Source organism: Pogona vitticeps, chromosome 6 (genome assembly GCF_051106095.1).
Source record: "Pogona vitticeps strain Pit_001003342236 chromosome 6, PviZW2.1, whole genome shotgun sequence".
NCBI classification, from domain to species: domain Eukaryota; kingdom Metazoa; phylum Chordata; class Lepidosauria; order Squamata; family Agamidae; genus Pogona; species Pogona vitticeps.
In genome coordinates, this window is record NC_135788.1 from 84821825 (window position 1) to 84848378 (window position 26554).

At 40.9% G+C, this 26554-nt stretch overlaps 1 protein-coding gene across 8 annotated transcripts in view; it reads right to left on the reverse strand.

Moving 5' to 3' along the window:
• The window catches only part of TANC2 (tetratricopeptide repeat, ankyrin repeat and coiled-coil containing 2), a 297308-nt gene extending 284699 nt beyond the window's left edge, over positions 1-12609 (reverse strand). For 6 of the 8 annotated variants that reach the window (XM_073004058.2, XM_078377736.1, XM_078377733.1 and 3 more), the window contains exon 1: positions 12476-12609. The gene's annotated coding sequence lies outside the window, so the exon portion shown is untranslated. The remainder of the gene's footprint in view (positions 1-12475) is intronic. The other 2 variants (XM_078377734.1, XM_078377731.1) reach the window with 1 other exon arrangement.
• Positions 12610-26554: the final 13945 nt, after the last annotated feature.

Consider the following 26554-nt stretch of genomic DNA (forward strand, 5'->3'; position numbering starts at 1 on the left):
GATTAATTTGAGGGATTTGTGGAACAACTGCACCTCTCCAAAGTTCACCCCTGCAAAATCAATGTGACTAACTGAATGTTTCTGCACCTGCAGACTGAGTCGTCGCCTGTATAGTATCAGCTTCTTAGAATTAATGGTGCAGGATATAAGCTAGAATGAGGCAGCTCTTTCAACAAGGTTGGCAGAGGACACTGTACATGAACTAATCCAAGTGGAAAGGCCTTCAGCCTTCCAGGCCTGATTCACTTGTGTCAGCAAATAAGTTGATGTCCTGAAGTTGGCAATTTGTCCACCAGTCACAAACTTCTAGCACTGTCCAAACAGGGACCCCAGCAATGCACACAGCACTGGGGAGTTTCAGCTGGTCCCAACTGACAAGGCGGGAGAAAGAATAACACCAACAAACTGGCTTCTCAATGTATTCGCGAAGGCTTTCACGGCCAGGATCTAATGGTTGTTGTGGGTTTTTCAGGCTCTGAAGATGCCGGCCACAGAGACTGGCAAAACATTAGGAAGAACAACCTTCAGAACACGGCCAAAGAGCACGAAAAACCCACAACAACCAAACTGGCTTCTGCTTGTGCATTGGAGGGACAGGACAGTATGCTCTGGAGTGCTCTACCAATAGGAATAGTGATAGTTACAAGTTCACCACAACCCAAATAGGTACCAGAATTTAGAATATGAAACCCCTTTTTATGGTCCAGGATCATAATTACAGCAAAATCTGTTTGTTAAGGTGACTGTTTCCGGACCTGGCCAACCATAACAGGATTTTGTGATATGGACCCATTCGTGTACATGGAGTTCGCAATCTGGAACAAGATCCCTAGATGTGGTATGGATACCTCTGCTGCTGTAGAGGTCATGGCTGGCTGTGACTTGGTCTCAGGATCCATTATAAGGCAGACTACAGTATGCCTCTCACTCTGGAAATCCAAGATGATAATGAAAACACAAATTCAGCTGTTCCTCATTTTCTTCCGCTCTTATTGGCTAACCTAGTATGTTCAATGTTATCTTCTTAGGATGATGTGAAGCCATTCTTTTTGCTCTCAATCATTTTAGATTCTGTTTGAGTTGAAACCTGCTTGTGTAGAAACGTGCTTGTTTTACTTTAAAACCTGCTAGTTTTAATTTAAAAGCTGTTTGTTTTGGGTTAAACTGTGCTTGGGTGAAAAGGTGCTCCGTTTGAGTTGAAACCTGCTTGTGTAGAAACGTGCATAGGGGTACTTGCTTTAAAAGCTCTCTGCAAAGCCTTTCAGACCAGCGCCGATCAGCTGTTAGGTGGGAAGAGGGGAGGGGGAAGGAGCTGAGAAGAGCAGGGAGAAAAGCACAAAATGGCTGCCGGCTGGCTTTTAGCTATTTAGGGCTCTTTTTTTGCTGTTCTGGGGTCTACCAAGGCACTGTGAAGAGCAAGGCTCAGTCTACAGTACCTGGTAAGTGACTTTCTTTTAAGTTTTTTTAAAGTTTCTGACCTTCCCCCCCCCCATAAAATGCATTAATTAATTTTCAATGCATTTTTATGGGAAATTTGGATTCAACTTGCAAACTTTTCAACTAGTTCTGGGCATCTAATAGAGAATGTATTTCCAAAGGGTGTTGCAGCAAGGAAACTAACTGTGCTTCCTGACTTCTAACTGGATTACAGTACCTGCTTCCTGATTTCAGCTACTATCGTTTGTATTCAGTTTTTTTGGCTTTGTGTGGCCTAACCTGTTGTGCCTTGCATGCTATAAATGTTCAATTATGTCAGAAACATGAGATTTGGTCTTATGCTGAGCATGTACTACTGCTGGTGAATGGGATCAGGTTAAGCTTTGTGTTGCTGTTCTTTTGCATAACCTAAAGTAAATAAGGAAAACCAGCTGTTAAACAGTTTAATTCCACTATTAATCCTCCACACAACTAAAAGGGACCTCTCAATGCAGTGCCAAGTCAGACAAACCATTTCTAACTTAATATAGGTTTGAGCAGTAGATGGGCAGAGTTGCACAACAATCTCATCTGTCATTGAGACATTTCTATAAGCATGGGGAGAAGGTGGATGAAAGGAAATGTAAAATATAGGTAGAGTGGTATAGATCTTATCACTGGCTGATAATGGTCTATAATAATGCCACTGTTGACTGCTGTTCACTTTACATGGTTCAAATGTTATTCTGTTATAGTTTATTAAATATTTTATTACACATTTGGTTCAGAATATATTTTCCCTGTGTTCCTCCTCTAAAAATTAAGTGCGTCTTAATGTCCAATGCATCTTATGGAGCAAAAAATACGGTAATACATAAAGAATGCAAATGCTGTCTGTTGCTAGTAAGGCAGGAGAAGGCATTGTAAAGGTCTGGAATGGACTCTTTTTTTCAAGGTACAGAATGTAAGCATGACTTTACATGGACAATGCTGTGATAGATGCTGAGCTGCACAACTGACAGAATCTTGTTTATTCATTTATAATAATATCTAACTTAATGCCATATTCCAGATGACTCCCAGTAGTTTCTGAACAAGATAAACAGAGCTTTTTCCTGAACTAATCACAAAGTCATTACTCCCTGAACAGGAGATAACATGTGCCATATCTTGTGCTACATTAAACAACCACTGATCTGATCAGGTGGACATCTAAGTACTATATCAGCAGAAAAGAACTCCTGAGATAAGGGGATAAAATGCCAGAGCCATAACAAAAATCAACCATTAAAATCAGCATTTTCCATCTAAGAATATAAAGAATCATTAGTGCTTCCATAGGAGCAGCAAATTTAAGAAACTCCCAGTCTACAGATGCCATGAAATCTTCCAGCTATAAAGTCTATACTGTACTGGGGTTTTCATTTGAAACTTTTTTTCTTTTTCACCAAATGGCAGAGCAAGTTAAAATCTACAACAACCATTCAGTCTCTCTTTATTGTCACTGTAAACCCTTGCAAAGCTTGTCTCTCCTGACTTCACCTTTCTCATTGCTTTGGGTAGACTCAAAGACTAAGAAAATGCCAAAATTACTATTCTATTCTCCCATATGGCTACAAAACAGTCTGATTTTCTTTTCCTGGTTTTTGTTTTTTAAAGACATAACCTGCAAGCAAAATGTATTTTTGTTTGTTTAAATACAAGATACCGTACTTAATTATTCTGCAAACATTTCATATGCCACAACTGTATAACAGTCTCAAACTGATTTTTCTGTGATGTAAATAGAAGATTTCTAAGAAAAAGTGATTCTAAACAATAGAAAAATCAAGGGAACCATTCATTTAGTTTTGTTGCTCAGTCTTCTACAAGAAGCAACCACGGTATTCTCCCCCCCCCGCCACTATAAACATCTGTGTCCATGTGGAATTATACCCAGCCAGTCACTTATCCTGTCAAAACCCTGAGCTTACAATAGACTATAAATGAGAATTAGCTCAGCCTGCTTTCCTGCTTGGACTTTTCTGTTACTCTGGTTGTTCAGCGCATCAGAGTCAGCTCCCATACTCACTCATTTCCCTGGACAAATAAAGAGCCTCCTTTAATGCTAGCTACTCTTCCACCCATTCTCCAGTAATGTCCAAAGAAAACAGAAGCTTTAGTTTAAGCCAACTCACAGTTCTTTTTCTGTGTCCTTGCCTACTACAGTTAACAAAGCAAAACTCAAAACAGAAAGAGATGTTGCAAAGTTGAAGAAAAACCTGGAATGGATTTCTGAGAGTTCAAATAGCATTATAATTTTTCTGGTACTAATAATACATGCTTGGTAGGCTGAGTTCGGATGTAAATAAGACTCTACATGGTGGTACATGCGAAGAACATAAAGCCCAACTAAGACAAAAGGGTGGTGGTCTGTTACTGGAAAAAACAGGGTTGTGTATTTGTTGTAAGAACTGTTGGGGAGATATTGGGGGAGAAGGGTTGTGTATTTGTTGTAAGAACTGTTGGGTAGAAATTGTGAAAAACTGGAACCATATTGAAAGGTGGGATTATCCTTTTCAAATAACAAGAAATTCTATTTGAGATGGCTCTTCAGCATAAAACATAGTGCACTACATTGAGACATAGGAATGTGTCACTGGGATAACACAGGAAGTTTTCCTCCCATTCCATAAGGTAGCTCCTGAAGCTCTTTGAATATTCCATACAAATTATTAAAAGCTGTTGAATTGGACATAATGTGGTGTGAGAGGATCTCATGGGGAAGACAGGAATTCCCCAGAAGTGGTTGGAAACATCTTCCATGAGTGAAGTTCTGGTCATGTAAGAAGCCTCTGCATGGTTAGGGAAAGATCCTTCTTTTCTCTCTGTGCTAATGACTACACCATTCAGCAGTGTCATCTGACCCTCTGTGTACTCATTTCAGGGGGCTGTGGTGGACGGGAAAACTATTATGGGGAAGAGGACACAGGAATGTCTGTTTCTTTAAACCTAGTTCATGGACTTACATCAGGATCTAAGTCTAACTCCACTCTTGCTGGAGATGCTATGGTTGTTGCTGAAATATATATATTATTCTTGCTGGATTGTGGGACCTCACAAAAGGACAAATCATATGTTTACAGTATATGTGGGAAAAGTTCTGACAAACTATATAAAAGCTACATTTTCCTGTAATCAGCTGCTAAAATCCACTTGTGTAGCTAGACAAAAGGTGTAACTTTCATATGAAAATTGCTTTTGTGGACATTAGCTGTTGCATGCAGAATTTTGAAGTTCACTATGTGTTACTCCAGCATGAGTAAACAGGAAGACTTTGGCCACTGGCACATTAGTCATCTCATTTATTCATAGCTAAAGGATAATGTGAATAATCTGTTTTTACAAAACTTCAGCAAATGATTCTGAATACAAAAAAATAACCATTGAAACTGTTCCAGAATACAGTATAAAAATCAAGTATAATCACAGAAGAATGTAAATGTAAGTTCTCCACATAACTTTTTAAATTTTTTCTCCTTGACTTATCAAGGAGATTGCCTACTATAAGTAATAACATCCATTGGTTGTTGTGGGTTTTTCGGGCTCTTTGGCCGTGTTCTGAAGGTTGTTCTTCCTAACCTTTCGCTAGTCTCTGTGGCCGGCATCTTCAGAGGACAGCACTCTGTGCTCTGGTGTAGTTGGCTTGGGAGTGAAGTATTTATGGCTGTGAGATAGGCTTTTGTCTTTTTCTGTAGATGGGTGATCAGTGTGTCTTGTTGTGGGTGTACTGTTCGGCTAAGGAGAAGAGATTATCTGTCACCGTGGTTGATGGGTGTCGTTAGCTGGTCTTTTGTGTGTAGTGATCCCCTGTCCTTGTGGCTGGGTGGAGTTCGTTGACGCTGTATTTTTGAGAGCTGGGAGCCAAGTTTTGTTGAGCTTCACAGTTTCCTCTTTTTTGTTGAAGTTCTGCTGGTGCTTGTGGATTTCAATGGCTTCCCTGTGCAATCTGACGTAATGATTGCTGGTGTTGTCCAGTATTAAAGTATTTTGAAATAGAATTTCATGTCCAGTTTGTTTTAAGGCATGTTCTGCTGCTGCAGATTTTTCTGGTTGTTTTAGTCTGCAAGACACACTAATCACCCATCTGCAGAACCCCACAATTGAGGTTCCACAGGGCCGATACCCTCTCCCCAAGCTGTACTCTCTGAGGAAGGATCGGAGCCAGGCAAATGCCAGGCCACCAATTCCGAACTCGGTATCAATTCCGAACTTTGACGGTATCAAAGGCCGCTAAGATATCGAGGAGGACCAACAAAGATATTTTACCTGACAGTCTCCCTCAGTAGGTCATCATACAGGGTGACCAAGCTGTTTCTGTACCATGGCGTGGCCTGAAACCCGAGTCACTCATAGGTACTGATTAAACCAGGACGCAGGCCGAGCTCTGCGTTGGAGAGGGCGTTTAGGAGCAATCGTTTCTGCAGCCCTGGTAGTGGCAGTAAACCAGCTATCAACCAGAACCTCGACAGGAGCACCAGCCAGATCAGCCAAAACACCTCTCATGGCATCCTGGAATCCTACAGACCATAGAAATAGGTCCCTGCTCCCTGCGAGGGGGGAGAGCCACTGAGAGGTTACATTTTATTAGGTGGTGATCTGACCATGACAAGGGGACCAACATAAGGTCAGTCACCATCAGACCGCACTCACTCAAATTGGTGGAAAAAACAGATCTAACATATGACCACACACGTGGGTGGGGCCGCTGACATGTTGGGACATGTTCAAGGAAGCCATGGTTTCCAAGAACTCAAGAGCCGGCACAAAAGTCTCTGCCTCCGCGTGAATGTTGAAGTCACTCAAAACCAATAGCTTCGGGGACCTCAACAATGCCACGGAGACAAAGTCCACCAGCGTAAGGAAACGGCTGGGTCACGAGGAGCGCAGTAACCCAGCAAGATCCCAATACCATCCCTGGCCCCTATCGACACGTGGAGGGCCTCCACACCCAGCTTTACCACTGAGGAGCGCCTAGTAACCTCCAAGGTGTTTTAATATACAATAGCTACTCCCTCCCCCCATGCCTCCAGTCTACCCTGGTGCTGGACAGCATAACCGGGCAGACAGATGAGTGTTAGGGGAGGACCCCCCCTCCGCCTATCCACGTTTCAGTTATGCACGCCAGGTCTGCATCCTCCTCCAGAATAAGATTGTAAATAACCTGGAATTTGTTAGATACAGACCTGGCATTCAACAACACCAGTTTTAGAGTGGAGGGTCGGCTGATCTGGCTACCTCGATACTGACGGTTGATCACAGTCCAAGAACATCTGTTCATCATTCTTCTAACACAAGTGGGGGCTGTGCCAACGCCATATCTCCCTCTACCCACAATCACAGATATGTTCAATGGCCACTCGCTGGGAGGGCAGGCCTTCCATTCCATATCAAAAGAAAAGAAAAAGAAAAGAAAAAACAGAAAAACCTTAGATGAATACAGACAAATTATATAACAACATTATTAACGTAAGAAAGGGAAAATATTACTATTTAACTAAACATCTATCATTAAACAATAATTAATGTAAAGTGCAAACTGTGCAGAAAAAAGGAGAAAAAATGAGAAAAATCCATTGCAGCCCCTGTAAAAAAGAGATAGTGGTGAATCAAACTCCCAACCTCTGACTCTGCAGACAGATGATTAAACCACTGAGCTATCCAGCAGTTTGTATCCAGTTGGAATACTGAGCAAACTAATGAATAGCCCTTTATTGTCAATAATGACTGGCAGTGGTTCTCTGGGTTTACAGGCAGGACTCTTCCCAGTCCTGCTTGGGATTGAACTGTAAACCTTCTACAAAGCATGTGCTCTGCCACTGAGTATAGGCCTTCTCTAAGTAACACATGTTCCTTTAAAAAACAGATCTGTCCATACTCAGCCAGCCTGTACATACATCACAGTTGAATTACTCCAGTGTTCTCCATGAGGCTCTTTTTGTTAAAAAAAAATCATACCTTCAGTATGCAGAGTTCTGTACATAGTTCTGTTGACCAGAACCTTTACATATAATTCACTGGTTACTACACTAGTCTGATTTTGGGTCCAATTTGAAATGCTGATTTGGACTCAAACATGTTAATGCAAGCTTTCTTAGGCCTCGCTTCTTACCTGTCAATATCTGAACAATATGTGATCAGAGTAGGGAAACTGATCTCTAATTCCCACGTCTAAGTTCTGAATCCACACACCCAAAAAAGGAAGGAACCACCTGCTCTCTCTGCTACCCTTTTTAACATAGTGTTATGTTACACTTTTTTGTTCCACCAGTGTTTGATTCTATTTAAAACATTTTGCCATTTTTTCCTCCAATAGAAACAGAAAACTAAAAACACAAGGATTAAAAATAAAACAGTAAGTACAGTAAAAAGAAGAGCGCATCCACCAAAATAATTCAATTAAAATATTCTCCAATAGAATTTAGTGTACTTTAGCCCTAAAAGCATTCCTAAAAGAGACAGCTTTCACTTCATGGCAGGCCATTATCAAAGGCACAATACAGTTGACCCTCGGAAGAGAATACCCAAAACTAAGTAGTAATTAAAAAGCCCATCTCTCCAGTCTTACCAAAACATATTTCATATTCATAATACACAGCACAGCTGTGGTGTTGGTAAGCAGCAAGCATGGAGTGGCTAAATTTTAATCTTGTGACTATTTAATACTGTAATGTGGTTTCTGTTACAGTAACTGATACTGTTCATACATTTTATTGGTACTAAGCTACTTTGAGCATTTTTCTCATAGTAAAACTTTAATTACAAAAAATTAATGAACAACTCTATAACATACCCAACCAACAGACAAAAGCAAAATCCCACCCTTACTCACAGTCCTTCCTATCTGGAGTCCTTATTTCTTCTACTTGCCTTAACACAGTTAATGGCAATTTTATTCAACAAGATTTGAAATCATTTTAAAATCACAGTTAAAATTTGATACACTGAGAATACTGAACTCCCCTTACCACAGTGAACAACATCTCTACCAAGGCAATACTTAAGGCAAGTAGCAAAATGCACACTTCTAGGAACAGGAGAGTGCAGTCTCATGGACTGATCCCAACTATGTAAGGAAATGGGGATCCCAAGTCTAAATAAACTTGAAACTGAATTAAGACAGAACTAGATAGAACAAATTAGTATAAACATAAAAGAAATCAGAATCTTTAAGTGAATAAATAACAAGCTACACCACAATCCTCAAACAGGATGGGAAAGAAATTCAACAAGGGCAACTCTCTTACTGTTCATCTGAAGAACAGTGAACCAAATGAACATTTGATACCATACAGTACTACAAATAAAACAGAATCTGCCAATTCAACAGGAATTACTTTCAAGCAATGATATATAGTATCAATTAAAGTTTTACAGGATCATATGTTTTCTTATTTTAATGTCTCACTATATTAGAAATATATAAACAAGCATCATTTATTTTGCTTTTATTTTCATTGGTCAAAATCCTGTTGCTTAGCACAGTAAACTGCACTAGAGAAGGCCTACTGAATCAATGAGGATTTGGTAGGTCAACTCCTCAGTAAATTCTGCTGATTCAAATAGGCCTACTCTGACTGTGGCTTATTGATACATTTGAATCAATGGAACTTATAGAGGAGTTGACTCACAAAATCCCCACAGATTCAATGGGACTCTTCTAGTACAATTTACTAAACTCAGCAACAGTATTTTGGCCCATGACATTTTACAGTATTTACATTTCATTATCATTTAAACCATTGCATCAATGTTTTACTGTAATTTCACTTGTCTACATGAAGTCATATTCTACTACCCAGCAATGCATATTCAGCATGAACAATAAATAAAGGGCAAATACTGAGAACAAGTGAAATGAAATGTCAACATGCATGATTCATCTGCTCTCCTTTTTTCTTGTGCTAATTTGAAAGATCATAGTACTCTAATAGATCAATTTCTCTATGGGTTAGTGCTCATACAATGCCCTTGTTGTGAAGAATTAATGCCTTAAATATGTCCAGACCCAGAACTTGAATAGTACTATTGAACTAAACATTCACAATCAGAACTTGGAGCGTATGTGCATTTTGCACTTCACCCTTCAAGAAAGATATGTTACTTTTAAACAATTTTTTCTAAAGTTTCAAGTTCTTGGTGATAAGTTTGAGAAAGGCACAAGCTGAGTAGAACTTGAAACAGTATTTTCAATATATAACTTAACAAACAACCTGAATTTTTCAAAAAATATGGAAGGCCAGACTATTTCTTTTATATAAAAACAAGGTTACAGAAAATGTACCGTACTTGCTAAGCTTTAAAAAGAAAAGCTCTATAACTGCAATTGTCTGTCACACAGCAAACAAAAATCCAAATAAATGTATCTGAATGTGCTTTCTCCAAACAGCTTACACAACTTTGCTATTCCCTCTTTCACCACAGATATTTTACTTATAGTTGTGAGCGTTATGGTCATAGGAAATTGACAAAATATGTATTAAGTTTCTTCCCTCAGCCTGGTTTTGGGAAAGGGGACACAACACAGTCATGTTTGCACTGCATGTTTGAAGTAGGATGTTCTTTAAAAAAACACAATTAGCTAAAAAGAAACAGAAAGGTACAGTAAAGGGCCAAAATTTCTATTTTAAGTATGGAAATTTAAAAAATCACTACAACTAAGGTTGAGTTCAAATATATACCATAGACAATCAAAAAGGGCAATAAACTCCAAAGGTTGGCAACATGATTAAAAACACATTTCAATAAGTTTTATTCATAAGTAATAATGAATGACTGTATTGAGTTTAATTAGGGTTACTATCAACGTGCACAATGAATTGGCCTCTTACTATCATCACCTGGAAGTAAGACAAAAAAAATATGTCATTTCCTAATGAAAAAAAGATTAAGAGTGTAAACCCAAATATGAATTAATTATAAATCAAGCTGCAAGAGCGGGGGATTTGTGGAGGAAACTACTAAAGCTATCAAAACTCCCTTTAATACATGCTAATTCACATATAAATTTCAGAATTTCAATGGGATTTACTTCCAAACATATATACTTAGGATTCAGCCTTACTATATCTGTAATACAGTCATCATCATTTAAAGACAATTGGTTGACCATACAGTTCTAAGATTTAAAAAAAATACCATTTTGCCTTAAAAATAATTTTACTAAAACAGCACTGCTTTCACTTTACCAGATCAAGTCACCATCAAGCTAATAACAGACACAGCACTCATACTGATTCAGATTCCATATAAGAAAATAAGTTACTCAATTCTTCTCACTCCACATTATTAATTTTTATATTGCTGGAAAGGCAAATATAGTCTATAAACTGCATACCTGGTACTGACCGAATTAATGCAGCTTGGTGTTTTTCTGACCATTCCTAATGAAATGGGCATGATAATAAGGCTACCCATTTTTTAAGCCAACCCCTGTGAATAAGTGGGCTCCATAAACAGGAATGAATTCAGATTAAAATATTCATTGCTTCTTAATGTAACTGCTACTCCACCAAAAATAATGAAAAGACCTTTCCTCCACTGTCTGGGAGATCTGCAATCCCTATACCATTAGGTTTATGATGTCTAAGAAGAACTTTCCCCAGCTCTCTTATCAAAATGTCCTAAGGGTCCCATGTACAAAACAACTTCAAAATTGGTCAAAAATTCAGTCGTATCCGACCTCCATGTTTACTTATCCTACACCAATACCCCTCTCATGTTCTTAAGTTCTGCTCCAGGACCAAGAAAGGTTTATCATAATCTTTGGCTGAAATCCAGTAGTAACTAGAGTAAACCCATTGAATCAGTTGAATGTATGGAGGAGCTGACTCACCAAAACCCCACAGATTCAATGACCTACTCTCACTATGACTTACTCCTGGATTTCAGTCTTTGCATAATTATTTTTTTCATATTCTCCCAATGTGACTATCAACATTCTAACCCAAGAGCATTCATTATACCTACAGTGGCACATCTTGGGAACTTTCTGCTCCCCGCTCCCAATTCATACACAAACTAGCAATAATAGAATGCAGCCACCACCCTACACCATAGTAATGTGCCTCAACTCTAATACACACACGCACACACATATACACACATACAGATACAGGATGAGGATGTTCTTCCATATGCATCACTTCTGCAACATTTACATAACTATTATCCAAAAGTAATGTAGTGTATTACCAACTCCTGAATGAATAGAGAATACAAAGCCTCTATTTCTTTGTCCCACTAGAAACCAAAAACCTTTCCTCTTTGAGACATACTGTGGTGATCCATTCCACCAACTCAAATAATAACATACTGTGAACATATGACCAGTGGAACCAATTACCTCCCTCCCTATGAATATGGGAAGGGCAAACTAGAATCATATATGATACTAACACCCTATGATAATATTCACTTATACTCCCAAATACACAACAACATATCTTGTCCAAAGAGTACACAAACAGGTTTTGGTCCTAATCCATGAATACACAGTGGCATGTACCTCCTACCTCAAGCCACTCTAGGATGAATAAAATATGGGCCATCAAATGTTCTCCACAAATAAGGAACTGTGTGCATGGATTCTACTGTAAAAACATCAGATAGAAGTGACTGAATAAAGGAATCACAGTGAGGATGGTGTATGGGTGTGTGCCTGTTCTACACGTTCACACAAACGCACAGGGCTAATGTATAAACAAATCAACCTTAAACCTTTTCTATATACATAGCAGAGGAGCTATGTAGCCGGACACAGCGTAACCACAGACAGGCAACCACCCCTTGAAGTAGAGTGAGCCTCCTTCCCTATCGAGGTTACACTGATAAGGCAACGGGGGGGGGGAGTGGGGGTGAAGAGCACGATGACAGAATCCATCCCTTTTTCTCCCACCCACCCCCCACATAGGTTCGAGAGGCACACCCAATCAGCTCCCCCTCCCTCCCTCCTTCCCTCCCTCCCAGGCGCGGCGCCCGCCGGGCTGAGCCCCACTGAGGCGATTTTCTCCTCACTCACCTACTCGGGGCGTCGAGGTCCGTGCAGGCTCCCCTTCGGGGCGCGGCCACTTCGGCTTCTCCCTCTTCCCTTCCTCAGCCCTGGAGTCGGCGGGGGGGGAGGGGCTGCACGGCAGAGGTGGGGGAGCCTTTCCTGTTACCCTTGCCACATCCCGACGGCGACGAGGAAGAGGAGGAGGAGGAGCAGCTCGCTCCTGCTTTCCTTCCTCCTTCCTCCTCAAGAGACAGCCAAGCTGGGGGCGATGCTGACGGGGGACCGTGGAGCTGCTGGGGGCGATGATGGCGGCGGCTACTGCCGCTGCCCGCACACCCAGCCCCCCCTTTTTTCCCGCTCGTTGTCTTTCTCCTGCCTTCAGTCCACCGCTCTTTTCCTCACAAAACAATTCCCCACAGCAGGCGAGAGAGAACGAAGGACGTGCGCGCACGCGCCGCCCTCCCTTTCACGCGCGGCGCCGCAAAAGAGTGAACGGATTCGGCGGGCGGGGAGGGGGCGCGGCGCACCACCGCCTCGCGCTTCTTCTTCTTTAGATCTGCGCGCGCAGGCCCAGGCGCGCACGCGCCACGCGTTTGCCAGGTCACTCAGCCAGCGCTGGGGAGCGGGGGGGGGGGGCCGTGCGCGCGCGCTCCTCTCCCACGCTAAAAGGGGAGGGACGGGCACTCGTGCCAGCACACAGGTGGTGGGTGGGGTTAGAACCACCTCTGGCGCGCGCGGTGCTTGAACTTCCTTTTCGCAGCAGGGGGCGCGCACTCGTGGAAGGAGTTGCCCCCCCCTCCACTTGCACACATGCACTCCTTTCCCCGCCCTTGGCACGCCCCTGACCCTTAAGGCTAAGGGTCTATATGCACTACTAGAGAGGGGAGACTCCGCAAGGAAGGAAATATTACATTTAATAAAGGGGTGGGGTTATGTATTATCTAAAGATTCGCACGCACGCGCGCGATTGTCCCTCTTCCCGCTCCGGTCCTGTTGGCAGTGGGATATTATGGAAGGCAGTTATTATATCAATCGTTATATTTAAAGGAGCCTTATCTCTGCTTATGTGACCTGTCTCTATTTAAGTGTCATCTCCTTTTACAGGAAAAAGACAGTAGCGGCAGAGGCAGCCAAGGTGGGTAGGCTTTATGAAAACGTGCATCTTCTTGACTACCAAGCGCCACTATTTACAATCCCACACTGGAGTGGTATTCATTAAATAGTCAGGAGACTGTGTTAGAATTAATAGTGGAATACTGCAGGTTAGATGAAAGTTTGTACATCAGTCTGCCCCAAAGTGCAAAAATCATAAGGTATGTCTTGTGGGGTCTTTAGCTGGTCAGACAACAAGAACCACAAACCAACAGATACTGTAGCTACAACTTGTCTTTTCCCTAGAACGCTTAACCTACCACACAGGGTTGTTGTGAAGATAAAGGGGAACCCAGTGCATGCTGCACTCCCTAAATAAATGTCTCAGACAAAAGGCATAATTTAAATTAGACCACATTAAAGAAAACGGAAAGTGCTCCATAATCCATCTTAATCATCATTATTACATCATATCCTTTAAATTTTTAGGACTTGACACTGAACCTGCACCAGCAACACTGAGAAACAAGTAGTGTATACTTATTATAGTAATAATAATTAGGTTCTATCAAGTCTTTCTACTTGGGGATACTAGAATCAAAGAAAAAGAGTTAGAAAAGATTGCCAAATACTGTACAAAGACTTACAAATTGAGATCAAGTAATTATGGCAAAGGAAACTAAAATTGTTCTAGTTGTAATTGGTGCTCCAGGTGCAATATCAAAAGACATAGAAACCCATCTTTGTACTCTGTGCTTAAATGTGATCATCACAATGCACCAACTGCAGAAAGCGTTCTTACTTGGAACAGAATATCGTCGTTTAGTCGTGTCCGACTCTTCGTGACCCCATGGACCAGAGCACACCAGGCCCTCCTATCTTCTACTGCCTCCCGGAGTTGTGTCAAATTCATGTTGGTTGCTTCACAGACACTGTCCAGCCATCTCATCCTCGGTTGTCCCCTTCTCCTCTTGCCATCAACAGAATATAGTTTAAGGAAATACCTATGAATATTGTAGGTCCTTGCGGTGTGACCCAATATGCAAGGATCTAAATCCAGCAAATATTTGGTGTGATTTCAGCAAATATTTGGTGTGATTTGTATAATAGAAATAATAATAAGCAAAGATTGTTTTTCAGTAGTTAGCCAAATCTTATGGATTATTCACACCTTTTCCTCCATATTATAAAGTCCAACCATCCACAGTTTTATAAAATGAAACTGCATTACTATACAAGGACATTGTCATGAATAAACAATAAATTTTAATACACCAGATATTATCCTTCTGGATACGAAACAAAGAGAAACATAGAAGTGATAATTTCATCAACAAGCGACCTCATAAGTACAGAAAGTACAAAAATTGCAAAGTGATAAACATTAAAGCAGGAATATGTGAAGATTCTCAGTCACGCAGGTGTCCTCTAATAAAGAAATACTGTTTATTATGGTCCTGAGCCCCTCCTGTGCTGGGCCATTCTCCTGTTTAGTTGCTGTTTGGTTTCTCCAGTGTAGAGCTCTAAACACTTCTGTTTGCATTGGACCATATATACCTACTATATTGTTCCTGTTGTGTTTTGGTGTTTGGGTGGACAAGTCTCTGCCATAGTGTGTTTGTGGGTTTGAAGTGCACAGGTATGTGGTGTTAATTTGAAGAACAGAGGACACTCATTTGATGACCAAGATGTACTCATTTTGGATTGAGAAGATGGTGGCTTGAGAGAGGGGTCAGGGAGACCTTACCTGTGCATATAGAAAATCCCTCAGTCAACAGGGGTGGAGGCCTTATATACAATCTGTCTCCTATTTATCGTGCTAATCTTTCCTCCGTCCCCAGAAAGATCGGGACCACACCCACCAGAAGGTAGAGGTTCCCCTTGACATTTAGTCCAGTCATGTCCAACTCCATCCCCCGTTTTCAAGCCATAGAGCCAGCGTTTGTCCGATGACAGTTTCCATGGTCATGTGGCCAGTGCGACTAGACATGGAACGCTGTTACCTTCCCAACAAGGTGGTACCTATTTATCTACTCGCATTTTTACATCTTTTCAAACTGCTAGGTTGGCAGATGCTGGGACAAGCGACATTAGCTCACTCCATCGCGTGGATTCGATCTTACGACTGCTGGTCTTCTGGCCTTGCAGCACAGAGGCTTCTGCGGTTTAACCCACAGTGCCACCACATCCACACCCACCAGAAAGACCATTGTTAACGACCCATGACAATGGGTGGAGAAGGATTGCAGAAATGGGATTTTCACTCTCACACACCTGTTCTTTGTCTGTCTAACAAGCATATTTAGACCAGGGGGGAGTGAAACCAAATTCGAGGATATATCAGGGGTCTCCTACCAACTTTCCTCAGACTGAAGAAGCTACTTGGATGAGTAGGAAAATGTTTCAACCTAGTAAGAAAGAAGTCCCGCTGCCATGAGTCAATTTCCAGATTAAACCAGGAAATTAAAAGAACATGGAAGCAAAATCGAGTCATCCTTCTTCTCATATTAATTTCAGCAACCATAGTCAATCTTTAACTATCTGTTTAAAACAATTGCCAATACCTGCTAATTTGCTTTCTGAAATTCAAAAATTAGTGATTTTGCAAACATGTCGCCTCACCTGTAAATTTTTAGAATTTTACTTAACTTTTAGGCTTGGCCATTGAGTCCACCCCCTGTACCACCATGCTGATAAGCAAGTGTATTTATAGCTATAATAATGATTAGGTTTCATAGGTCAATTCTAGTTTATGCCAGGATATTCTAGATATGAAATACTCAGAAAAACTGTACTTCACCAGCCTCTTCTTGTGAGGGTGCTTCACTCTGGGATTGTGTAAATTTCCCAAGACTACACAGACTGACTCTTGTCATAAAATCCACATTGGAGAATCAAACTCTGGACCCTTGACTCTGTGGCTATATACTCCATCTACAAACACTGAAAACTGCACCAGAAGATTACAGTCTTTTCACAGCATAAATCCTGCATTTGCCAGCAACGCCCTCCCCCCAAAAAGTAACTGGTAGATAAAATTGAAATTAACATTATCTAATCTAACATTATCCTTTTTATAACCTGTTTCCATGTTTTACAATCATTTTGCAATACCTTCCAAAATTTTGTACTTGGCATGTCCAACAGGGAGACCTATTCAAGTCTGACAATTAAAATTTTACTAAATAAAAGTTAACAGAATTCCATTGGGTTATTCAACATTTAGTCTGCTGTGTATGTAGACACACATACAACATGGACAAGAAGTACTGCATGATCTAGGCATAAATCTTGAGTGAAAAGTTTCATGTTGATTTGAAGACTAAACATTTTTTAGTTAGGTTTTGTATTTGTGTAAGACACTTCTATCACATCTATTATGCCCATACATTGAGGGAGGTGCAAGAGTCTCATAAGTCAAGTTTCCCAGAAGCAATTCCTGTAATGCTACAGGCCATATGAAACATGTTAGTAGATAGGCAACAAGTTTCTTAATCCAGATAAATTCAGTTTCATTGTCTTTCTTTTCATAGTTGCCCTGTCTTTGAACATTATGACGATGTCTTAGTCTCCCAGGGATGTAAATCTGTTGCCTAAGTTTTTTATGGCCTTGAACCATATTTAATCAATCAAACATATAGACATATATACAACATATTAAAAATACAAAACCTTTGTTTTGGAGCGAAATGAACAATGTTGGTTTCAGTAGACCCCACATTAGGTAGGCCCCTTACATAGGGGCCATGGAACTGTGGGGGTGATGAAACGAAAAGGGGCGACGTGGGGCAAAGGAACAGAAGGGGGGCGATAGGGGGTGAGGGAGCCACTGCACCACCACCACCATTGAGGAAGTTATCATCGCCCTCCTCCCCATGGCAGCACTGTGCCACCACAGTTCTGCCGTCCCGCTGCTGGTTCCAGAGCAGCTGGTGCTGGCAGCAGATGTGGGGCCGCCAGCGCCACCGGGCTGCCACTGCCATTGAGGAAGTTATCATTGCCCCTCTCCTTGTGGCAGCACCGCGCCGCCGCTGCGCCGCTGGATCTAGAGCAGCTAGTGCTGGCAGCGGATGTGGTGCCACCAGTGCCTCCTCGCCGCCATTGAAGATGTTATCATCGCTCCCCTCCCCGCAGCACCGCCACGCCGCCGCTGTGGGGAAGGGGGCAATGATAACTTCCTCAGTGGCTCAAGGGGGCGTTTCTTTCAAAAAGGCCAAGAACCACTGTTCTAAAGCACAGCCCCATCAACCACATTACCTTCAGCAAAATCTCTGGAGATACGTTAGTATGTACAGGAATGCAAATCAACTACAGTATTTCCAAAAGAAAATACATAACATGTGTCTCTACCATACTTAAAAGGAATATAGAATCTCCTCATGGGGACGGATAATAAAATGGCCATTTTTTGAGTCAAGACACAAAATTACATGGTGAGAACAAAAACACTTTGTGAAGAGATTCAGAAGGATTGTCTGAAGTTGATGTGGCCATTAAAATTCAAGGTAAACAAATGTAAAGAAATGCATAAAGGGCCAATTAATGATTTAAATCCTAAGTTTGAATATGCACTGATGTGATCTGAGCTAGCAGTGTGTGAGAGATCCTAGAGCTGTCACAGCCTGATGAAAATGTCAGCCCAGTCAGTGTGTGACTGCTATTTTTAAAAGCCAGGTGATATCTCAGGCAAAATTGGATAAAGATATTTAAAAAACAACTAATATCACACATTCCCCTTCTATAAAGCCACAATGTAAATCCGTATCTGGAATACCAGTCACCACGCCAAGAAATGAATAGTATTTTAAAGCTAGAATAGAGAGGAAACAGATACAATAAAGCAGCTCCTCTGTGATGAAAACGTTTGTGGGGCTGTTTAGTTTAGAGGAAAGATGAGTAAAGAGAGACACAATGAAGATATATATGTGTATATACTTGGGCAGCTTTAAATGGGAATGGAGGTTGAGGTAATTAATGGCTATTAGTCATGTATCACCTGCAGGATCAGAGGCAGTGGCCATCTGTATGTCACGTGCTATGATGAAGAACACATTTGCACCCATGTCCTGTGTATAGGATTTGCAGAAGTAACTGCCGAACAGAATACTGGACTAGATAGGCCTCTGGTTTTGATACCTCCTTTCTGCTCATGTATTCTTAAGTCAGTCCAGAGTTTGAAGAACTTAGCGAATTTTGTGAGTTTTTACAAGGTCTCTCAAAACAAGAAACATTTAAGTGAAGACAAAGATGGTTGGTGAGCAAAAGTCATGGAAATGTGTTAATAACATACCATAAATAGATACAACCAAGGGTCTTGTGGCACCTGAAAGACTAACAAATTTCTAGCATATGCCAGAAATGAGACTAGTGCTGACTAGGAAATGGATTTTCATACTAGTTCTTTGTTTATGAAATTGTCTCTGTAAAAAAAAATCTCACCTAACTCCTATTTTGCTTAGCTTTGCTTTGCTTTTTGTGTGTGTGTCTCTTATACATACACTTTTTCCACAAACAGATGCCTTTTTATTTTCTTAAGTTGCTTTGTTACCACCCTACACCCATTATATATCATATTTCTTTAACATTTAGATGATATTGGTGGTGGCAATGGTGGTGTCTGTTGCTGTTCAAACCCTGCCGAGAGTACAGTATATTGAAAGGCAGAACAGTTGAAAGAAATAAACTACATCCTTTAATAACGCAATTGTTTCTATGTACGGTGGTTATATACAATTCTAATGCATGCTTCTATGAGACTTTTGCGAAATAGCACTGTCGACATTCTGTTTTATGCCGGGAAATGATAGACTAGAATAAGAACAACGCTGCTATTTTGTATCAGTGGTCTGCCCCTCTGTTGCTGGGAGCCACTAACCCACACACCAGATCAAATCTGTTGTTCAATTTTATTTAATCCAGAGCCAGGACTTTTTAAATAGCTCTTCTCCAAGCTCTTTATGTGCCTCCCCTTGGAACACCATCAGCTGTTTCCTGGGAATCAGCCAGAGACAAACACTGCATAGAAACTTCTTCAGTGAGCAGCATCTTTCTTCCTGCAGCAGGACATTCCATACCTCCTGTGCCCCATAGAGCCTTCCAAGAGATGATAGAGGAGAAGCAGTGCAAGTAGGAGAGCAAGACTGAGGAAGCAACAGGGAGCAAGGTCACTGTAACTGGAGGTTGCTTTTCTTTCTGCACATTGCACGCAGGGCAAAGAAAGAGGCACAGAGTGGTAAAAAAACGCTAAGGGTCAAACCAGATGGTACAGTTGCCACGTATTTAGGAGCAGTGCTCCTTCAAGTGCTGAAATACTTTTCTTTTTCTTTTTTCCTTCTTTTTTATTTTATTTTATTATTTATTTATTTATTTTGGTCATAGCACATGGTTTTCACCTACGTATTTTTGTTTTATGATTGGACTGATTGCTGGGGCACTTATCTATGAGGAAATTCTATCATCAGAATGAAAACATTCGAATAACTGGAAATACACATTCTGTAATTTGACCTTAAAGAAAACCTGAACTCATTAAAAAGCTCTGTACTATTGATAATGCATTCAGAGTATTGCAAACCTGGTCTTAATAAATTATTATCTGCATATTTGCAGGCTGTAAGTTCAGCAGAGTGAGTTATTTTAAACCTAATGCACTAAAGGAGATGTTTGAGTCCCCAGAGGCATGTTTACTCGCAGAATCGACACAGAACGTGACAATGTAGGCATTTTGTAGAATTGCCACCTGAACAGATAAACCATATCCCCAGGTTCCAGCCACTTCTTGAGTACAGTGTTTTAAAAAATATCAGCTGGGGAAGACACATTTATTGATTTTTGTCCTTAGGGTACTTTTTTCATCCCAACATATATTATATTGAGACAAAAATGCCCCATGCTGTTTTTGTGACAAACAGTGATGCTGAGAATCGGGCATAATCCTTGTAAACAGGCTGACCTCATTTTGAGTTCTGGGGGTAGACCACTGGCATTCTTATTTTTATTGGGACTGAACAGTGGAAGTTTAAAAGTTCTGGTGCCTGGATTTGGAGGAAGTGTTAATTGGTACAAAAAGTATAAAATATTCCAGTCCCCAAAGAACTGTGAATGTTTAATCCAACCCCCTATTCTTCTGCCTCATGTTTTATCAACGTGTTTCCTCATTACCAAAACAAACAAGCAAACAACTTGTAAAAGAGAGAGAGAGAGAGAAGGAGGTGGAAGAAAACAAGAGAAACTGGGTTCTGGTTCAACCTGTTGATGGCTCCGGACCACAACTGACTTGCTCTGTGGGCAAACAACCCTTCATAAAGGAAAAAGTTGCCTGGCTCCCTTCTCTAAAATAATAGCAGTCCTTAAACAAAAAGAAGCTGCTTCTTGAAAATATCTAGCTCTTCTGCAAAAGGAAATCTACAAATGCCTGTACAACCAGCACTATGTTCATTTTTGTTCTAAGAGGCGAAAGCAAGTTACGTTTGTGTCCATTAGTGCCTTTTCAGACATGGAAGGAGAACACATGACTGCCCAGCCACACCCATCATCCTGAACTAGCACATCTAATGGGAGAGGAAGATACAAGCTGAGGGCTACACTTTACCCACAGAGGCTTGATGGTTTTAACACTCTAGCTTTCTGTAGATACTGTTTTGGAGGAAAGTAGGTCACAAAATTAATGAATTAAATTAATATCTTCAATGTCAACTTTACATTGGAAACTTTAATTCTACACTGGATGTATTTTTCTTCCACTAAAAACAATGTATACAATAATCTAATTTAATTTATCTTTCTTTCCTTATCTATCTATTATTTATGATTTATGTTATGTTTTGTTAATTGATATTTTGGATTTATGTTACTATAATTGTATATATGTTGCTGTTAGCCGCTCAGAGTGGTATAGATTTATCAGATGGGCGGGATATATATCAAATCAAATCAAATAAATAAATAAATAAATAAATAATAAAGGGATAATCAGACCTATGATGAAGGAGCATTCTATTATATAAAATGTTAACTATTTAAAGACATTAAAGAGGTATTCTCATATTTGATCTCAGAGATACTTGAAGATGCTTAACGGCAGCCCTGCTGGACCCAGTGGAAATTCTCTCTGGGGCAACATGTGCAGGTTTGCATAATTAAGCAATTAACAGCCTTATTCTGGCGCTAACCCCCCCCAACAAACTTTGGTTTAAATTAAAAGTAACCTTGATATTGAAAAACAATATTCAAATACTTACCAGAATGTATATATTTAGAATTCTAAACTTCTGTGAACTAACCAGCTGCAAAACTAATCTGAAATTATGGCACACCTATAGTAGTGTATATATTACAAACAAAGAAGATCATGACTCAGACGATTGACTGCATGGCGTGGGTCATCTCTGTCTAGCCTCTCATTTCATGGACACTTAAACAAGCAGGTACAAGCTGGACTACATACAGTCCAACAGACAACTCAGCAACAGCAGATGTGACAGGCTTCTGTCCACTGATAAATACCAGAAAGAACTAAACCTGATGAAAAAATTCCCCACAGATATACAATTACACATCTACATGGAAGGCATCTGGCTGAATCTCCAGAAATCTCTTACCCAAACCAGATCCATTTGGGTTGTCTGGATATGTGAATTCAGTTCTCAGACCATATGTCACCAATGGTCAATTCTCAGAATCTTTTAGGTCATGGCTCTTTTAGGAACTCTTCTCAAACAAGGAAAGTCTTGGGATATGTGCAAACAAGGATACAACATGAACATATGAATCCATCTCCGTTCAAATGTGAGAATGGGAGCTCTGGGCTACATAACCAATGTCGCTTAGTTTCAGACGAAACAACAATCCACTGGTGATCTTCCAGAAAGCAGCACCTAGCTACTATAGATGCCCTGACCGTTAATGCCAACATCATTCACAAGGATGCTGTGAAGCATAATCACAACCATCCTAACCTGAACACACAAACTTCATCTGATTTCATAAGCCAAGCAGCATCAGACCTGATTAATGCTTGGACGGGAAAACACCAGGTAATACGAACAATCTCCATACACAAAAGAATTACTTCTGAAACTTTGGAAAATCTTGTATAGCCAGAGTTGTTAATACTGGGCTAGATGGACCAATAGTGTGATTCAATAAAAGGAAGCTTCCTATTTTAGGACTATAAGACATCAAGAAAGTCATCCCAAATGTGACTATAGTTTTAGTACATTTAGCTGCCAGACCCCATCAATTTGCATTCATTTCACACAAAACTGCTTCAGTTTCATTAAAAACAGACAAGTGGTACTGCCATTGTTTGACTATGTGCCAGCATTTTCATGGCTGACTTGGAACAACATTTTATCAGCTCCTGTCCCTCAAGTCCCTTCTTTATTTGAGATTAATTGATGGCATCTTTACTATTGAGTCTTACAAGATCAATAACTTTCACTCCACACAAAAATATCAGTCTCTAACAATTTCAAAAGGACATATCAACAGTGATATAACCCAGCCCAAAATTAGATGCTACAATTTCTACCCCTCAGTTCTTCTGAATTTGTAGGAGCCTCATGGACCAGTGGTTGAACTGTAGTACTGGAGCCAAAATTGCTCAAGGCCTGGGTTCAATTCCATATTGTCAGTTTGAGGTTCACTCAACCTTCCAATCTTCCAAGGTTTGTAAATTGAGTATGCAGCTTGCTGGGGGGAGATGTGTACCCTGCATAATTAAATTCTAAACCACCCAGAGAGTGCTTTAAATGCTATGGGGCAGTACATAAGCATCATGCTTTGATTTTGCTTTTTTCATCAGCACCAGAGTGGGAATTGCTTGCAGAAACAAGAAAGAATGCAAATGTCTCTTTGAAGCCAAATAAAGACAAAACCCTAGATATATTGTGGATGAAGTAGGATATCCACAGCATGAAATAATTTGCTCCAAGTGTAGTCTCTAGCACTCTAAAACAAAGTGGTAAGAGCCTTCATTTCCTCCATGGGAGATGCAGCAGGTGCCTCTTCAGCTCTTCCACTCTTTCTAACTAAACTCCTGTATCACCCGTTCGTTCCTAGAATTTCTCTACTCATTGGACTGAATCAAATAGTCATAGGGGTTACAACATTCATTCAAACCCATCAGGGATTTTAAATTCAAGGATTTAAATCAATCATTTCTCAGATTATAAGGCACACCAAACAAAATTTATTTTATTTGTTTGTTTTCTTGTTTAAAATATTTTACCCTGTCTTTCTCCTTGAAAAGGACCCAAGGCGGCTTGCATCATTAAAAATAATATTTAAAGCAACAACACTGAATGTGCAAATACAACATGTATCAAACAAATAACATACTAAAAAACATAGACAACACCTAAACACTGTCAAAACACTAAGGTACAACAATTCATATAAAATCATGAGCAGCACCAAAACACATGCAAAGCAGTAAGGTACAACAACCCATTTGAAGCCCCACTTAGACAGCCAATCAGTCAGGGAAAGCTTGCTTGAAGAAAAAAGGTGTTCATCTACTTGTGGAAGGACAATAAAGATGAGGCCAGTCTAGCCTCCTGAGAGAAGGAGTTCCAAAGTCTGGGAGCAGCGAAAGAGAAGGCCTTCTCCTGTATACCCAACGAGTGCACCTATGACCAAGAGGAAGAACTTTCTTGATGATTTTAACCCTTGAGCAGGTTCATAAAGGGAGATGCAGGCCTTGAGATAGCTTGGGCCCAAGCCATTTAGGAATTTAGAGATTAGAACCAGTATTTTGAATTCAGCCCAGAAATGGATTGGCAGTGTGAGCAATCTGGTTGCTGTGTTTTGGACCTGCTGAAGTTTCCAGACACTTTCCAGAGGCAGACCCACATAGAGCACATTACAGTAATCCGGCTGAGATGCAACTAAGGTGTATGTCACCATGGCCAGTTCAGACCTCCCCAGGAACAGGTACAGTCACCACACTAGTTTTAATTGTACAAAGGCACTCCTGGCCGCCACCAAAACCACAGCAGCCAGGCTCAGAGACCAATCCAGGAGCACCTCCAAGCTGCTGCCTCTGTTTTCAGAGGGAATGTAACTCCATCCAGCGCTGGCTATATCCCTGTTCCTTGATCTGCCTTTCAATTGACCAGGAATACCTCTGTCTTGTCTGGATTAAGCTTCAGTTTATTCACTTTCATCCAGTTCATTACTGGAGGTGTTCTTGGTGGTGAACAAATCATTAGATGAACAACTCGTAGCAATTTCTATAGGACAAACCCAGAACTGAGTGTTGTTCCATTGTTGGCTACAGTTCCTGTATAAAACTTCTCAAACATGTAATGAGTGCTATACAGCTCAATCTGGACCATTATACTTCACTTGCACTGACTTTGGGTGGTATTTTAAAATGATTGTATTCCAGTTATGCTCTCCATCCCACAGATTACACTCATGGTATTTTTAATTTAAAGCCAAGAATTCCAGCTGTTCCGTTTTGATTTTGAGGTTTCTGGTAACTAGAATAGAAACGCATGTTCACTCTACATTGGTGCCTCGCTAGACAGTTACCCCATATGATAGTTTTTTCACTAGACATTGACTTTTTGCGATTGCTATAGCGATTCGCAAAACAGTGATTCCTATGGGGGAATTTTGCTGGACAATATTTGGTCCCTGCTTCGCAAACCGATTTTTGCTAGACGATGATTTTGACAGCTCCCTCCGCACTCGCAAAACAGGTTTTTCGGTACCTAAGCTCCGCAAGACAGCAATTTAAACAGCTGATTGGCGGTTCGCAAAGCAGCTTTCCTATGGCCGATCTTCGCTAGACAACAATGATTCTTCCCCATTGGAATGCATTAAACAGGTTTCAATGCATTTCAATGGGGAAATGCTTTTCGCTAGACAATGATTTCTCTAAACAGCGATTTCAGTGGAATGGCACCACTGTATATTCCTGCCCAGTGTCTTGGGCAGGTACATTTAGCATTTAGGTCTTCCCGAATAGCTATCATATTTTATCATATACTTATAACTAGAGATGGGCATCAACCTCTGGTTCAGCAGCTCATGCTGGTTCATTTCGCGGCTGAACAGGTATTCGGCACTTCAAAGCCTCACCAACACAGCACTTGGAGGAGGCAGGGCAAGTAAGGCAGGCCGTTGCCTCTGAGTGGGGACCCACTGGGGGAGGTGGGCCGTTGAAGCACTGAACACCTGTTCGGCCAAGTAGAAATGCCCATTTCTACTTGTGACTAGTTTTAATTGTGTCCCCATATGGGAAGATAAAAACCCTTTGCCTGTCCCATTCTGCTTTCAGTGAGCCCTTTCCTTCAACATAAGCTCAGATTGTTATGAGATGGGGCCAACCCCCTCTACAAAACTGTTTCCTCCACACATTGAGAATCTTCAGCTTTGCCTGTCTTGCTGACCCTGTGAATGGAATAGGCAGCACCTCGGAGAAAATAATCTTGGAGATCCTGACTTTTAGCTTTCCGCCCAACAACACTTTAATGGATTTCTAAGTAAATTTCCTCATGCAATTGGTGCCAGCATGCACCCCGACCACTTATGCCACCCCACCATGGTCTACCAGGTTGCCCACATAGTGGATGGTAATCCAACCCTGTACATCAGGAAGGCAATCCACTATGTTTTCTATATGCCTATCGCAAACCCAGCTATCTACAGTTGAAATAACTGGATCTCCCATTAACACACGGCCTTTGATAGCAATCCCTTCCTTCTTTCCCCATCTTTATGTAATTTTCCTCCCACGGACTCCCAGTATTATGTAGCACAACTCATAAAAACGTTATGCTGTCTCAGAGACAGGCTACAGAAGTGCTTTGTTGAAGACTACACTTGTTCTCCTCTTTTCCACACAGACAGAGCCTCCTTTGAGCTATGTAGTAGAAAAATGAAATCTTCAGGAGAGCTTGAGAATAGTAGCAGGGGACAGCCATTCTCCCTCTCCCTCTCCGCCCCCAGCCTTACAAGTACTTCTTCATCTATACATAGAGGTTAACATGGCAGAAAGGTTTA